This window comes from Diabrotica virgifera, chromosome 5, assembly GCF_917563875.1.
Source record: "Diabrotica virgifera virgifera chromosome 5, PGI_DIABVI_V3a".
Lineage (NCBI taxonomy): Eukaryota > Metazoa > Arthropoda > Insecta > Coleoptera > Chrysomelidae > Diabrotica > Diabrotica virgifera.
In genome coordinates this window covers 154,866,533-154,881,340 of record NC_065447.1, presented here as the reverse complement: position 1 = coordinate 154,881,340, position 14,808 = coordinate 154,866,533, and the positions used below count along the sequence as shown (strand labels likewise).

At 32.5% G+C, this 14,808-nt stretch overlaps 1 long non-coding RNA gene across 1 annotated transcript; it reads right to left on the bottom strand.

Moving 5' to 3' along the window:
* Positions 1-9,616: 9,616 nt before the first annotated feature.
* Positions 9,617-11,341, bottom strand: LOC126885181 (uncharacterized). The gene is made up of 2 exons (XR_007698322.1): positions 10,955-11,341; positions 9,617-10,894 (listed from the first exon to the last, which is right to left on the bottom strand). It is a non-coding gene; the product is annotated as an uncharacterized LOC126885181 (long non-coding RNA).
* Positions 11,342-14,808: the final 3,467 nt, after the last annotated feature.

Below are 14,808 nucleotides of genomic sequence, written 5' to 3'. Positions count from 1 at the left end.
GGGCCTCGATTTTTGACCCTTCGCTTCGTTATCGAACGTATTCGCTTCGTATCTGTTTAGTATACGTAGCGCATACGTTTGATAACGAAGCGAAGGGTCAAAAATCGAGGCCCTATACGAAGCGAATACGTTCGATAACGAAGCGAAGGGTCAAAAATCGAGGCCCAGCTAGTATGGTACGGACATGTAAGACGAATGGACGAAAGGAGAATCCCCAAAAAAGTGTTAGAATGGACCCCCACAGAAAAAACGAAAACGAGGAAGACCAGCAACTACATGGATAAATGGCATCTCCAAGGCGATGTCGGAAAGAAATCTAAGAGAAGAAGACTGCCACACTAGAAAGAAGTGGCGATTAGGAACGGAAAGGCGTAGAACGCTATAAAACCGACATAATATAATAAAAGATTATAATTTCTGGAAGTTTTTCAGTGATATGGATTCTTCAGCGAGAGACCGTTTAAGCTGTTTATAGGGGTACACGTTTAATAGGTTTTTCTTCAAGCCTAGTTTTGTATGGTTATATCAGAAATCATGTTGTTATTTTCTTCCACCTAACTAAGTCGTCTCTTTATAAATGCAAATTTTCCTTTCCTACTTTATTCTTAAGAGTACTACACCTTACCGTTCTCAAAATCTTTATGACAATGAATCTTAATTTTGGTTCTGTGCCTATCGCTTTTGTGTATTCTATTTATACAGGGTGTTCCGAAAAGATTGGTCATAAATTATACCACAGATTCTGGGGTCAAAAATAGGTTGATTGAACCTCACTTACCTATGTACAACAGTGCACACAAAAAAGTTACAGCTCTTTGAAGTTACAAAATGAAAATCGATTTTTTTTCATATATCGAAAACTATTAAAGATTTTTTATTGAAAATGGACATGTGGCATTCTTATGGCAGCAACATTTAAAAAAAAAATTAAAGTGAAATTTTTGTGCACCCCATAAAAATTTTATGTGGGTTTCGTTCTCTTAAACCCGCCCAAATAGTCGGAGAGATAGAAGCGGATTTTGTGCGTGATAAGTAATATGGAAAAACTATACGGGGATATGTTGAATTGGTTGTGTACATGACTTTCACCAACGGCCGGAAACCAGAGTTGGGGCCGAGGGTAGTTATAAGGGGTCAAAGTCGCGGTTTTTATTGTTCTTTTTGTGACGCTCATGATCGAGATAGTGCACCAAAATTTGGGAATAAGTAGGTCATGACGTAACTAAGTAAAATCTCTAGGAACGGAACGCTGCGTGGCCGACAAAGGGGTGGGGGTAGGGGTGAATATAAAAAATATAAAGGTTTTTTTGCGACGTTAGTGATTGAGATAGTGGGCCAAAATTTAGGAATAAGTAGACCATGACATTAGTAAGTAAAATCCCCAGAGCCGGAAACCAGAGTGGGGAACGAGGGTAGTTATAAGGGGTCAAATTCGCCGTTTTTATTATTTTTTTTGTGACGCTCATGATCGAGATAGTGCACCAAAACTTGGGAATAAGTAGGTCATGAGGTAACTAAGTATAATCTCCAGGGGTAGAACGCTGCGTGGCCGAAAAGGGGTGGGGGTAGGTGTGAATATAAAAAATATAAGGGGTTTTTGCGACGTTCTAGATTGAGATAGTGCACCAAAATTTGGGAATAAGTAGACCATGATGTAGCTAAGTAAAATCCCCAGAGCCGGAAACCAGAGTTGGGGATGAGGGTAGTTTTAAGGGGTCAAAGTCGCAGTGTGCATTATTTTTTTTGTGACCTGGCACAACATTTGTCCCCCACGCAGCGTTCCGCCCCTGGAGATTTTACTTAGTAAGGTCATGATCTATTTATTCCCAAATTTTGGTGCACTATCTCAATCACGAACGGCAAAAAAAACCCCATATATTTTTATACTCACCCCTGCCTACCACCCCTTTATACCCCAAGTAGCGTTCCGCCCCTGGAGATTTTGCTTAGTTACATCATGACCTACTTACTCCCAAATTTTGGTGCACTGTCTCCATCATGAGCGCCACAAAAAAAATAATAAAAACCGCGAATTTTACCCCTTATAACTACCCTCATCCGCCACTCTGGTTTCCGCCTCTGGGGATATTACTTAGTTATATCATGGTCTACTTATTCCCAAATTTTGGTGCACTATCTCAATCACGAACGTCGCAAAAAACCCCTTATATTTTTTTATATTCACCCCTGCCCCACCCGTTTGTCGGCCACGCAGCCTTCCACTCCTGGAGATTTTACTTAGTTACGTCATAAGTACTTATTTCCAAATTTTGGTGTACTATCTCAATCACGAACGTCGCAAAAAGTCCCTTTTATATTTTTTATATTTTTTATATTCACCCCCTACCCCCACCCTTTTGTCGGCCATGCAGCGTTGCGCTCCTAGAGATTTTACTTAGGTACGTCATGACCTACTTATTCCCAAATTTTGGTGCACTATCTCGATCATGAGCGTCATAAAAAAAATAATAAAAACTGCGACTTTGACCCCTTATAACTACCCTCGGCCCCAACTCTGGTTTCCGGCCGTTGGTTGGTGAAAGTCATGTACACAACTAACTTAACTTATCCGCGTATAGTTTTTCCATATTACTTATCACGCACAAAATCCGCTCCCAGCTCTTAGACTAAAACTTTTGTGTACGTTCGAATTAAATTAATATTGTATTACTGTTAGTTAAAAACAATGTTTTTAAAACTTTTTTGCCGCTTTCGATAAGCTAGTGTTTATCGAGATATTTTGAATATTTGTCGAATCCACCAAATATTTGTATATGGTTAAGTACGATTATAGAGACCTGTTAATAATCTGAAAATTTATTTATAATTTACATTTTTATGTATATTTTGAAAAAGAAGCCACATCTCGATAAAAGGTGACTTATCAAAAAAAGACTAAGAGACAAAAAAGTTTTAAAAACACTGTGTTTAACTAATGGTACCACAATAATAGTTTAATTGGAACGTACACAAACATTTGGGGGGTTTAAAGGAGCAAAACCCACAGAAAATGTTTATGTAAATATATTAAAAAAGAAGCCGCATCTCGATAAAAACTGGCTTATCGAAAAAATACTAGGAGACAAAAAAGTTTTAAAAACGTTGTGTTTAACTAATGGTACCACAATAATGAATTAATTGGGACGTACACAAAAGTTTGGGGGGTTTAAGGGAACAAAACCCCCATAAATTTTTTATGGGGTGGACAAAGGGGTGGACAAATTTCACTATAATTTTGTTTTAAGATGTGTCTGACATAAGAATCATACATGTCCGTTTTCAATAAAAAATCTCTAATAGTTTTCGATATATTGAAAAAAATCGATTTTCATTTTGTAACTTCAAAGGGCTGTAACTTTTTTTATGAGCACATTTGTACAAAGGTAAGTTAGGTTCAATCGAACTATTTTTGACCCCAGAATGTGCGATATAATTTATGACCAATCTTTTCGGGACCTGTATATCCGAACTCTTGAATGTTTTTTCCTCCATTCTCACTTCTATTCCAATGCATTTTTAAGTCATTTCTGTGAGACTTATGACGTATCTGAGTTTAGTATGAACTAGTTCAGGCAAATAAAAAGAGAAAGAATAAGAAGTAAAATAGTTGACCTCTGTCAAAAGTTTATTTCTACTTCTACAGCCTTTTGAAAGGACGGGGTCGAGTTCGCTCCCAATGGTAAGAATTTTACCTGAACTAAAAAAGGTAGAGTCCGAATTGGCTCCCATAGACAAAATTTATTTTACCTTAACATGTCGAAAATATCACCCAGCGTTGTCACTTCTTTCAAATTTTCTCTTTTTGTTAGAAACAGGTACCTTCCTAGTAATATCTATGGGAAAGGAGGAAGACCTAACCCTTCGATCCTAACTTAACTTTCGGGTATTAGAGTGTAGAGCGCAAACCGGCCAATTTCAGGTAAGAGCGCAAAACGGTCGAGCGCATACCGGCCGACACCGATAATTTGTGTTAAAATTGCCACATATGCCAATGTTGAACTAAAACAAACTCTAAAAGTATTTGTCTAAAAGTATAATTTTCCTATAAAAAGTCTATATCACTATATAAATTTCCTAAGCAGTATAAATATTACACGATTTGGCAACAATGTCTAATGTTTCCGCGATTATATGAGAGCCTACCCGCATACATGCGGGAGCCAATTCGTACCCTTCTAAAATATACCTGAACGAAGCGGAGCGAACTCGACTTCACCCTTTCGAAACATTCCATATGTATCGTACAGCGTAACTCTTTGATCTATACTTCTGTATAGTATTTTTACTACAAAAGCGATATTACGTAGGTCAAAATTTTTGACGTAAGAGAACTGTCAAAACATTAGAATGTGACTTTTCATTATTGCCATGTTTATTATAAACATGGCAATAATGAAGTCACATTCTAATGTTTTGACAGTTCTCTTACGTCAAAAATTTTGACCTACGTAATATCGCTGTTGTAGTAAAAATACTATATATACATATTATATTTCTCCTTTAGCATAAGGCAATGTAGGAGTTACCAGTCTCTTATACCAAAAAATATAGTTACTTATAATACCAGTCGTGTAGCTGCTCTATCTTCATTTATTGCTGCACTAATTTTCTGCCTTTACTTTGATTGTTTTAGTTCTACTTTTTTTGCTTGTCCTTGGTCACCATTCAAGGATTCGCTTCGTCCAACAGTTGTCTTCCATTCTTCCTATGTGTTCTGCCCAGTTCTATTTTAAGATGGCAATCAGCTGGATCACATCTGTTACTTTTGATCGTCTTTTTATCTCTTGATCACTGAGCTTAATATTGAGCATTCTCCGTTCCATAGCTCTCTGAATCACTTAAGTTTGTGGACTACGCTGTTGTTAAAAGCCCATGTTTCAGTCATACACTCCTGGCTAAAAAAATCCGGAAACCTTAAAAATGGGCAATTTTTGATGTCTCGAATTTCCTAAACCAGTTAATCTTAACGATTACAAAGTAGTCGAGATAGTTTCCATATGCATAGAAACTTATTTCTAATACTTTGTAAACGTTAAGGTGTTTTATTTTTTTGCATAAAAACGGCGCCTCATGTGAAAAAAAGCCAAGAAATATATTTTGTTGTAAATTGAACGAGGAATTCAAAAATGATTTTTAATTTAACATATTTAAGTGGCGTACTATTTTTTTTCTATAAAAAATTCAGACCGTTACCCGTACGGGTCAGATTACCCGTACGCGCGCCAGTAGTGAATATAAAATTCTTAGTTATCTGTCAAAATATGTGCAATAACTACCTCTTAAAACCCACCAAATTTCATTTGCATATCTCAACCCGTTTTAGAGCAATACATAAAAAATACCCTGCATTGACGAAAAACAAGGCTAGTTGTTCAAGTACCTAACTTTTTTATTATCTAACATACGCGAATGAATTAAAAACAAAATATTAAGAGAATCTGAAGCTATAGTTGGGTTTTAATTTCAGTATTTTATAAATGCTAGAATATTCCAAAGGGTGTGGCTAACTTTGAGAAAAAAACACAATTTGATTGGTACATCCGGTATACAATGATAACTTACCTTTCTAGCAACAATATTATTACAGCGATATTGTTAAAGAATAAGGCTATAACATATTAAAAAATCACTTAAATCGGACAATAGGTTTAGGAAATTAGAGACATCAAAAATGACCCATTTTTCAGGTGTCCGGATTTTTTTGACCAGAAGTGTATTATATGTCAGAACCGGCAGTACGTACTGATAGAAGGTTTTTGCCTTTAAAGTATTTGGTAAGTTTGATTTAAATACTGTTTGTAATAGACCAAATGCAGTCTATGCTAAGGAACATCTTCTATTTAAATCAGCCTTTAGGTTAAGCTTTGATAGTTCGATTTTTTGTCCTAAGTATATATCAATTATTTTATATTTCCATGTTAAATTTTAGAACCGCTTCTCATATGCCCTCTACAACATTTGGCTAAAAGTAAAAATCATAATTTACTGTAAGCATTTGTAATTTTTTTGTAATATTTTAGGAAAATAAATACTTAAAAAAATAAAAAGTTTCATTTATTTTTAATCAAGTCGATATTTTTCTCGAATTTCCATAACATAAACACTCCGGATTTCCACAGTGCATAAAGCTCGTGTCTTCAATACTACAAGATGGTCGAACTGTCGTACAGTCAGGTGTCGGTTGTCTTTCTAATTCAGTGTCCTGGTCGTTTGTATCATCTTTTAGGTATGGTTTACATTCAGGTGTAGGTTGTCTTTTTAATAACTCAGTATCCTGGTCGTTTCTATCCATTCTATCATCTTTTGAGACAATATCTGATAGTTTGGATTTTGTTAAATTTTTTTGCTTCGTTTTATCTGTTTCTTTAGTTCGCTTTCTACCAGAGATTGCATTCACTAAAGATGATTTCTTTGCTTTTTTATTACGACATAACTGCAGTTTGTCGTTTTTAATTAGTAATTTACCAGAATTAATCCCAAGTGTTACAGATTCGTATATTTTTTCGTCTGTTCCTTTTACTTTTCTGCCCAGTACCATCGATAGAACTTTTGACACTTCAGCTCCCGTGGGTTTTAAGGTTTCAAGGACTTTTATGATTTTAGAAAGTAATCTGCTTTTACTCATTTTAACCGAATTATATATGTATATTAATATAAAATGACAATTCAAATAAATATTTAATAGGCCATTTCAAGACTTTGACGTTTATGACACTAATTGAAAGCTGGAAGGCAAACATTGAAATTATTTATATTTGTACCGCATTGAGTTTCTTAAGTTTTTTACGTTTAATAGTTTTTTTATAAAATAGTTATTGTTGTTATAAAATAGTGGTTTATATAATTGTTTTTATATAATAGTTTAATCGTTGTATAATAGTTTTTTATAGTTGTATTTTCCGAACATTTTGCTGTTGACTTCTGTAGCTTCTAGCTGTAGAAGTACTTTAACGACTGTATTTAGTTGTAAGCAGTGAATAAATAAACATAAGTAAATATTTTCAAAAGCTTTTGGTATATAGATCCATTTTCCCTCAAGGGGTATGAGTTAACCTACAGTAGAAAAAGTTTTTCAAGGGTGACAACATGGACAAATATAGTTACTTACATGGACATAGTTTTTTTTGTATTTGGAGCTTAGTAAGTTTTTACACAGGTCAACAAATGAAGGCATTCAAGAGTTTAAATTCTTACAAATATTTTGAGGTAGGATTTGTATATAATTGTGGAGCTATAAAAATAAATAATTTCATCATAGTGGTTCACCCCAGATATCTTAAAAAATTGACCTTTTAAAGAATTTGTACAGTCGGAAAAATGAAAGAATACCCATGAACGGTCACGTCAAACAGGTACAATCACATATTTTGTATTTGCTGTTCTTTTTCTATAAATAACAAACGATAGAGATAGATTAATTATGTTAATAATATGTGATCGTTCATGGGTACTCTTTCATTTCTCCGACTGTACCTGCAGTGAAAAAATTTCAAGAGAAGAAACTGAGAATCTGCCGGAAGAGGTGAAATGTTTTTTGATTTTAGACAACGCTCCTGCTCATCCCTCTGAAAATATTCTATGATCAAAACATGGCAACTTTAAATGTATGTTTTTGCCAAAAAATACATCGCTTATTCAACCCATGGATCAGGAAATAATTTTAGCAACAAAATGAATATATCGCAGAAAGTTTTTAGATGAAGTAATTGTATGATGAAGATAACACAGAAGATACAAGAGGGCAGCATACTTTGCAAAACTTAACTGTTACAATTTGAAATCAACAATTTGTTAAGTTTGCTACAGCATGGAAAGGCAGTTATTAAGGGGTTACATAGGTCTTGCGAGTAAAAAAAGTGACTTTTTAAAAAAATTATATCTTGGAAACTAAAAATTATTTTTATTTATAATTGGAACATGTAAAAGTATAGTACACTCAAAAAAATTTCAGCCAAATATATTCATTTTTGTAGAGTTGACTGCAATTTTTCGACAACAGCCCTTTTTTGCGGTGAGCAGCATAACAAGTCCAGTTTCATCTGAAATTTCTTGTAGTTTATACCTCTGGTTAGTGAATGAACAAAGATTTTTTTATTAGATGAGGTCATTTTTGTTTTATCAAAAAAAACTACTTTAAAAATGAGAAAAATTGGGGTCAAAAATGTGTTTAAACTTTGTAAAATCTTCAAATTTCATTTTTTTTAATTCCTTCGTTCATTTACTAGCCAGAGGTATAAACTACAAGAAACTTTTTGATTTCATATGAGACTGGACTTAGTTATGCTGCCCACCGCAAAAAAACTTAAGCTCTACAAAAATGAATATTTTTGGCTGAAACTTTTTTTGAGACTACCTTAAGTACTATACTTTTACATGTTCCAATTATAAATAAAAATAAATTTTAGTTTTCGAGATATAATTTTTTTAAAAAGTCACTTTTTTACCCATAAGACCTATGTAACCCCTTAAAAAAATGTTTGATGGCCAAGATGCATACATATATTTAGAAGGAAAGTTCCTAATTTCTGTAGTATAATACATAATACCGAAGAGGAAGTAGCTCTAAGCGCCGGACTCCACTTGCGATTTGTAGTCGTGAAGATTGAACACATTCTTTCAAATAGAAGTCAATCCATGATTATTTAGTTACAAATGGATTGACTTGTATTTGAAACAATGTGTTCAATCTTCCTGATTACAAATCGCAAGTGGAGTGCGGTGCTAATAACACCAAAATATTCCATATATGTCCATAGAAGGTACACAGACATTGAAAAATTCCTGGAATATCCCCGAAAACACGTTCCCTGAACATGCCAGGAAAATCCTGTGTCAGCATTTTAAACATTACCTGAATGTCTTATTGGAACATTCCATGAATGTCCACGAATGTTCTTTGGACATTCAAAATATATTTTGTAGACATTCCCTGGATATACCAGAAATACAGTGATGAGCGCTCTAATAACCTGCAAAATAGCACAAAAGATGGAAAACGTATTAAGTAGTGAGATAAAAAGAAATGAAACTAGTCGAGCTGGGAAATTTAGCGATATTAACTTATACATTTAGATTGTATTGATTGTGTACCACCTTCAGACGTATCAGACGAGTTTGGAAACTACCACTGTCACAGTGACAGTTTTAGTTGACATACTCCTCTGATATGTGTAAAGGTGGGAAACAATCAATATAAAATAAAATTTAAAGGTTAATTTCGCTAAATTTCCCAGCTCGACTAGTTTCATTTCTTTTTATCTCACAACTAAATATGTTGCCCATCTTTTGTGCTGTTTTGCCGGTTATTAGGGCACTCATCACTGTACATCCTTGCTGATGTGACAATACCTCCTATCTGTTTTTTCATGAGTTTTGTAGGAGAGATGGAAAAACATGTTTTAAGGTCACCTCCTGTGTTCATATGTAAGTTTTGACTTGTTTTGTAGTTCATAGATAGTTTAATTTACTACAAAACAAGTCAAAAAATATCATATGAAAACAGGAGGTGACCCTAAGACAAGTTTTTAGTCTCTCTTACGAAACTCATGAAAAAACAGATAGGATGTATTATTACATCACTGACGATATGTGGCCATACCAATTAATACATCCTTGATAAATATAAACATTTTTATTGAACAAAATCTTTTCATACATTTTTTTAATGCAATTTACTGATATTCCTAAATATTTCAAAAAAATGTGTCACATTTGCTTTGTAAACCTTTCTTTTGCCTTTCGTAGCCACATATTCCGTTTCCTTCCTGGGTTTTTGTAGACCACTTCTCTCAGCTGATTCTAAAAAAAATAAAATAAATGGTAATTTTTCTATCCTTTACAATTAACAATCAGAAGAAATATTTACAGGTAATAATATGCATAAATAATAATATTTTGTATTTTGACAATGACGTCTGATTTGGAAGTCGAAAGATTAATAAAATTATTTTTTAAGTTAAATTGTGGCTTATTTCCCAATTAGAATAGTTAATTACAAAAATGCCTCAAATAACTAGCTTCAGAACAATAAATAATTCGTTTCATACCAACATTCGTCCAAAGTCAATTATACCTGTAGTATTTCCATGAAAAGATTCTTTAAGTGAATTTTGCATAGTTTTCTTTAAAATATCTCTATCAGGCCAGAACACAAATTTTTTTAACCTAAGACACATTATATACAAAGTATTTTTGAAATAAGTTGATACCAGGTAGGGTGAAATACTAAACCTATATCCCAAATCTTTATAATCTAAGTTTAAGCTTAGTTTAGCTAAAGTAAGCAATACTTGATCACTTGGTGACAAAACAGTATTTTGATGGTATTTGATAAATGGTGTAATATACTTTAAAGCTATTTTAAAAACATTGTAATTTGCTAAACCAGTATAATTTTTAGTTTTGGCATCATCATTTTCTATACTTTCACAAGATAAAGCTAATTTCTTAAGCTGATATTTAAAATCCTGTGTTAATGTTAATGACATAAAATGTATTTGTTAATTTTTCCATTGTAATATATGTTTGACTATTTGGCAAAATCTTGTCTTCTACTAAACTAGCTTTTATACCAAATAACTGCTATCTACCACTAACTATCCACTGTTTCTAAATCTACTAAAGTAACAGTAATGTATCATTAATGAAAAATGTGTAAAATCATAGACCTACCTAGTATTTGTAGAATATAAGACAGTCCAGTGTCTTATAAATCATTTCAAGAGGAATAAAAAAGCAATTTTTTCTTGTAGGTACCCTTTTCTTTTAATTCTCCTTTGGTACCTTAATTCCCATTTTAGATTTTGGGGAACTCATTTCATTGTGTTTATATACCCCATATGTATTGAAGGAACCCAATCTGGATTGTTATTATCAGTTAAGTCGGCTGGTTTTCCTACAAGATTAGACTGTTAACATCTTCAAAAATGGTTAATGTTCAAATGTTGTAACTTACCAGATATAAGATGATTACAGGGGAATTTCCATTTTGCTAGTAAAATCTTAATATTTTATTGCATTTTACCATTGTTGTTGTCTCTCAGATGATAACTATAACTTATTTAGTTAAATTGGTTCAGTTTTGTGCTTAGAATGTAGCACTGATGGTAAGTGGTAAAAGCTAACTTTATCACGATTACTTTGCATTTCACACTTCAAAACACAACACCAATGAGGCATATTATCTTTCTAAATTAATACTTCCAGAGAAAATGTTAAATTAATCTTTGTACAACAACTAAAATGATCTAAAACCATAAGAACCTGATAGAATAATATTCAATGTTTGCCTTCCGGTAGCCATATTGATTTAATTTTGACAGCATCTTGGAACGGCCTATACTATTGACAGCCGTCAGTAATTATTAAAAAACCTACTACATATTCACATATTTACTTAGATTTAGAGCTGGTAAGTGGGATTCAGAATAATTTTTAGGCTTTTACTACAGCCACTCACATTTAACTTTAGTAAGTAATGTTATTATTTTTATTATTTATAGATCTTTTTTTATTATTTATGTAACAGTTTACTCTAACAACAAAACAAAAAAGGAATTAACAGAAGAAGCAAAGGAAAATAAACGGAGCTAAAATAACAAATAACTGCAGACATCTACAGACGTATACATACAGAGAGAGTCTGTAATTTGGAATAAATTCAATATCTTAAATACTAATCGTTTTTTTGAGAAATTTCTCAGACCCGTCGATTAGTATTTCAAATTGTCCTTTTTGACATACAATAATAATGTATACAGGGTGTCCCAATTTAGGGATATGACGTCATCGTTGATTTTCTTAAATGGCAACACTGTCATTTTGATAGCTATATTGATAGGGTGTCTAAAGTTATACACAACTGCAAAATATCAAATTTTTATTCTCTACCATTTACAAGATAATAGAAAATAACAAAGTTATGTTTGTAATTTGGAATAAATTCATTAATTAAAATACTATTTGTTTTTCTGAAAAATGCTCAGACCCGTCGATTAGTATTTCAAATTGTCATTTTTGACATACAATAATAATGTATACAGGGTGTCCCAATTTAGAGATATGACGTCATCGTTGAATTAATTAAATAGCAACACTGCATTTTGATAGCTATTTTGATAGGGTGTGTAAAGTTACACACAACTGCAAAATTTCAAATTTTTATTCCCTACCATTTACAAGATAATAAAAAATAACAAAGTTATGAAAAACAAGTAATTAAATAATAATTGAATTTAATTATTTCAATTAAGCAAATACTCATAATGTTGCCCTCAATTATTGTCAAATTGTCAATGGGCAACGTTATGAGCATTTGCTTATTTGAAATAATTAAATTCAATTATTATTTGATTACTTGTTTTTCATAACTTTGTTATTTTTTATTATCTTGTAAATGATAGGAAATAAAAATTTGAAATTTTGCAGTTGTGTATAACTTTACACACCCTATCAAAATAGCTATCAAAATGATAGTGTTGCCATTTAAGAAAATCAACGATGACGTCATATCTCTAAATTGGGACACCATGTATACACTATTATTGTATGTCAAAAATGACAATTTGAAATACTAATCGACGAGTCTGAGCATTTAAAAAAACAATTAGTATTTTAATTACTGAATTTATTCCAAATTACAGACATAACCTTGTTATTTTCTATTATCTTGTAAATGGTAGAGAATAAAAATTTGATACTTTGCAGTTGTGTATAACTTTACACACCCTATCAAAATAGCTATCAAATTGACAGTGTTGCCATTTAAAAAAATCAACAATGACGTCATATATGTAAATTGGGACACCCTGTATACATTATTATTGTATGTCAAAAAGGAAAATTTGAAATACTAATCGACGGGTCTGAGCATTTTTCAAAATAACAATTAGTATTTGAGATATTGAATTTATTCCAAATTACAGACTCTCTCTGTATATCTAGCAAGTAGACCATACTCGTCCCTTATGGTAGGGAAGCCCAAGCGGGGATTTTTGCAGTTACTCGAGTGCGTCAGATTATTACATGAGAGAAAACCTTGTACCCTGAAAATGTAGCTCTACCATATATTGGCTCTTATGCAGGGGAGTTCGTTGCATATATCTAGCAAGTAGACCATACTCTTCCCTTATGGTAGGTGAGCCAAAGCGGAGATTTTTGCAGTTACTCGAGCGCGTCAGATTATTACATGGAGAGAAAAAAATAAAGCACTTCTTGAGGAAAACTCATTAAAACTTTTTTAAAGGCTTTATTTTTGTTTTTTAAAAAAGTTCCTAACATGTAAAGTAAGGAAGTTACGCTCAAAGTAAAGTTGGTTTCTTTTTTTTTTGGTATAAAAATTGTGAAAAACACCCCCTAATTAGCATCCCAAATGAAATTAATCGCTACCACTTCACAAGTTGCTTTACTCGTGTATGCATTGTTAATATGATCTGTAAGTTTCATCGGTTCAAAGTGCTTACTTTTAAAGGGGCTGTAGTTGAAAGGGCTTGAACTAGTCAATAATCATGAGTGTATGCAAATTTTGAACAGCCATATCTTAACCAATTTTTGCCTTACAGAAATACAAAAAATCCAAAATATTCAGAAAAGCAAAACCTACATTTTTTTACTCCTTGTGATTTTTTGTTTCACTATTAACATTTTTAAGAAAAAAAGCATTTTTTCAAAATTACAAAGTTAAAGAAAAATTACTTCAAAATCAAATTTTTTCAAAAATAAGCCCTTTGAACCTATGAAACTTACAGATCATATAAATAATACATACAGTCGGAAGAATGAAAGAATACCCATAAGCGAACATATAAAACACGCTCTATTTTCCTGTCACCGTGTCACAAAGAAAATTGCCCAGCGCAAGTACATGTAATAATAAATTATTACATGTACTTGCGGCGGCCAATTTTTTGTGTGACACGGTGACAGAAAAATACAGCGTGTTTTATATGTTCGTTCATGGGTATTCTTTCATTTTTCCTACTGTATGTATAGTAATTTGTGAAGCAGTAACGATTAATTTGATTTAAGATGCTAATTAGGGGATGATTTTTCCGAGTTCTTTTGATCAAAATAAAAGGACCAACTTTATTTTGCGCGTCACTTTCTTACTTTTGATGCTAGAAACTTTTTTAAAAACCAAAAATAAATTTTTTTAAACACTTTCAAAAAGTTGTAATGAGTTTTCCCCAAAAAGTGCATCAAAACGTGCATCATTTTTTGGCTATTTCACGTTGAAATATTCGCTTTGAAATTTGACGGATATGAACCTATTTGCTACACCTTTGCTTCTACTGGGTCTTAAAATACTCATACAAATATCATAAAATACTTTATGAGTTATTTGCAAAAAACGCCTAAAACGTGTTGTTTTTTGTTGAAAAATGAACATATTTACTCGCAAATAACTCGAAAAGTGTTAACTTAGTGAAAAAACTTTATAGAACAAAAGTTTGATATACGGGGACATTGGAACAGGGGAAGTTTTAATTGTGGGACAGGTTACAAGTTTAGAACGTCAGACTACGAAAATGTCCCATGTCTTTTGTCGGACAGAACTTCCAATTGATTTGTTACCCTTCCATTAAATTCTCATTTAAAAATAAGACTGCTATTTACCACCAATGTAATTCCTATCATTTGACATGCTCTACGTGTCGGACTTACTAAAATGCCCAACGTATTTGTCTGACAAACATTTTTTCATATATTATATAAAGTTTGCTATTAAATAAACTTAAAAACAACCTGCTAGTTTTCACAATCCATAAACTTGTCAGGAAGACACGTTCCACAATTAAAATCACGTTCCAC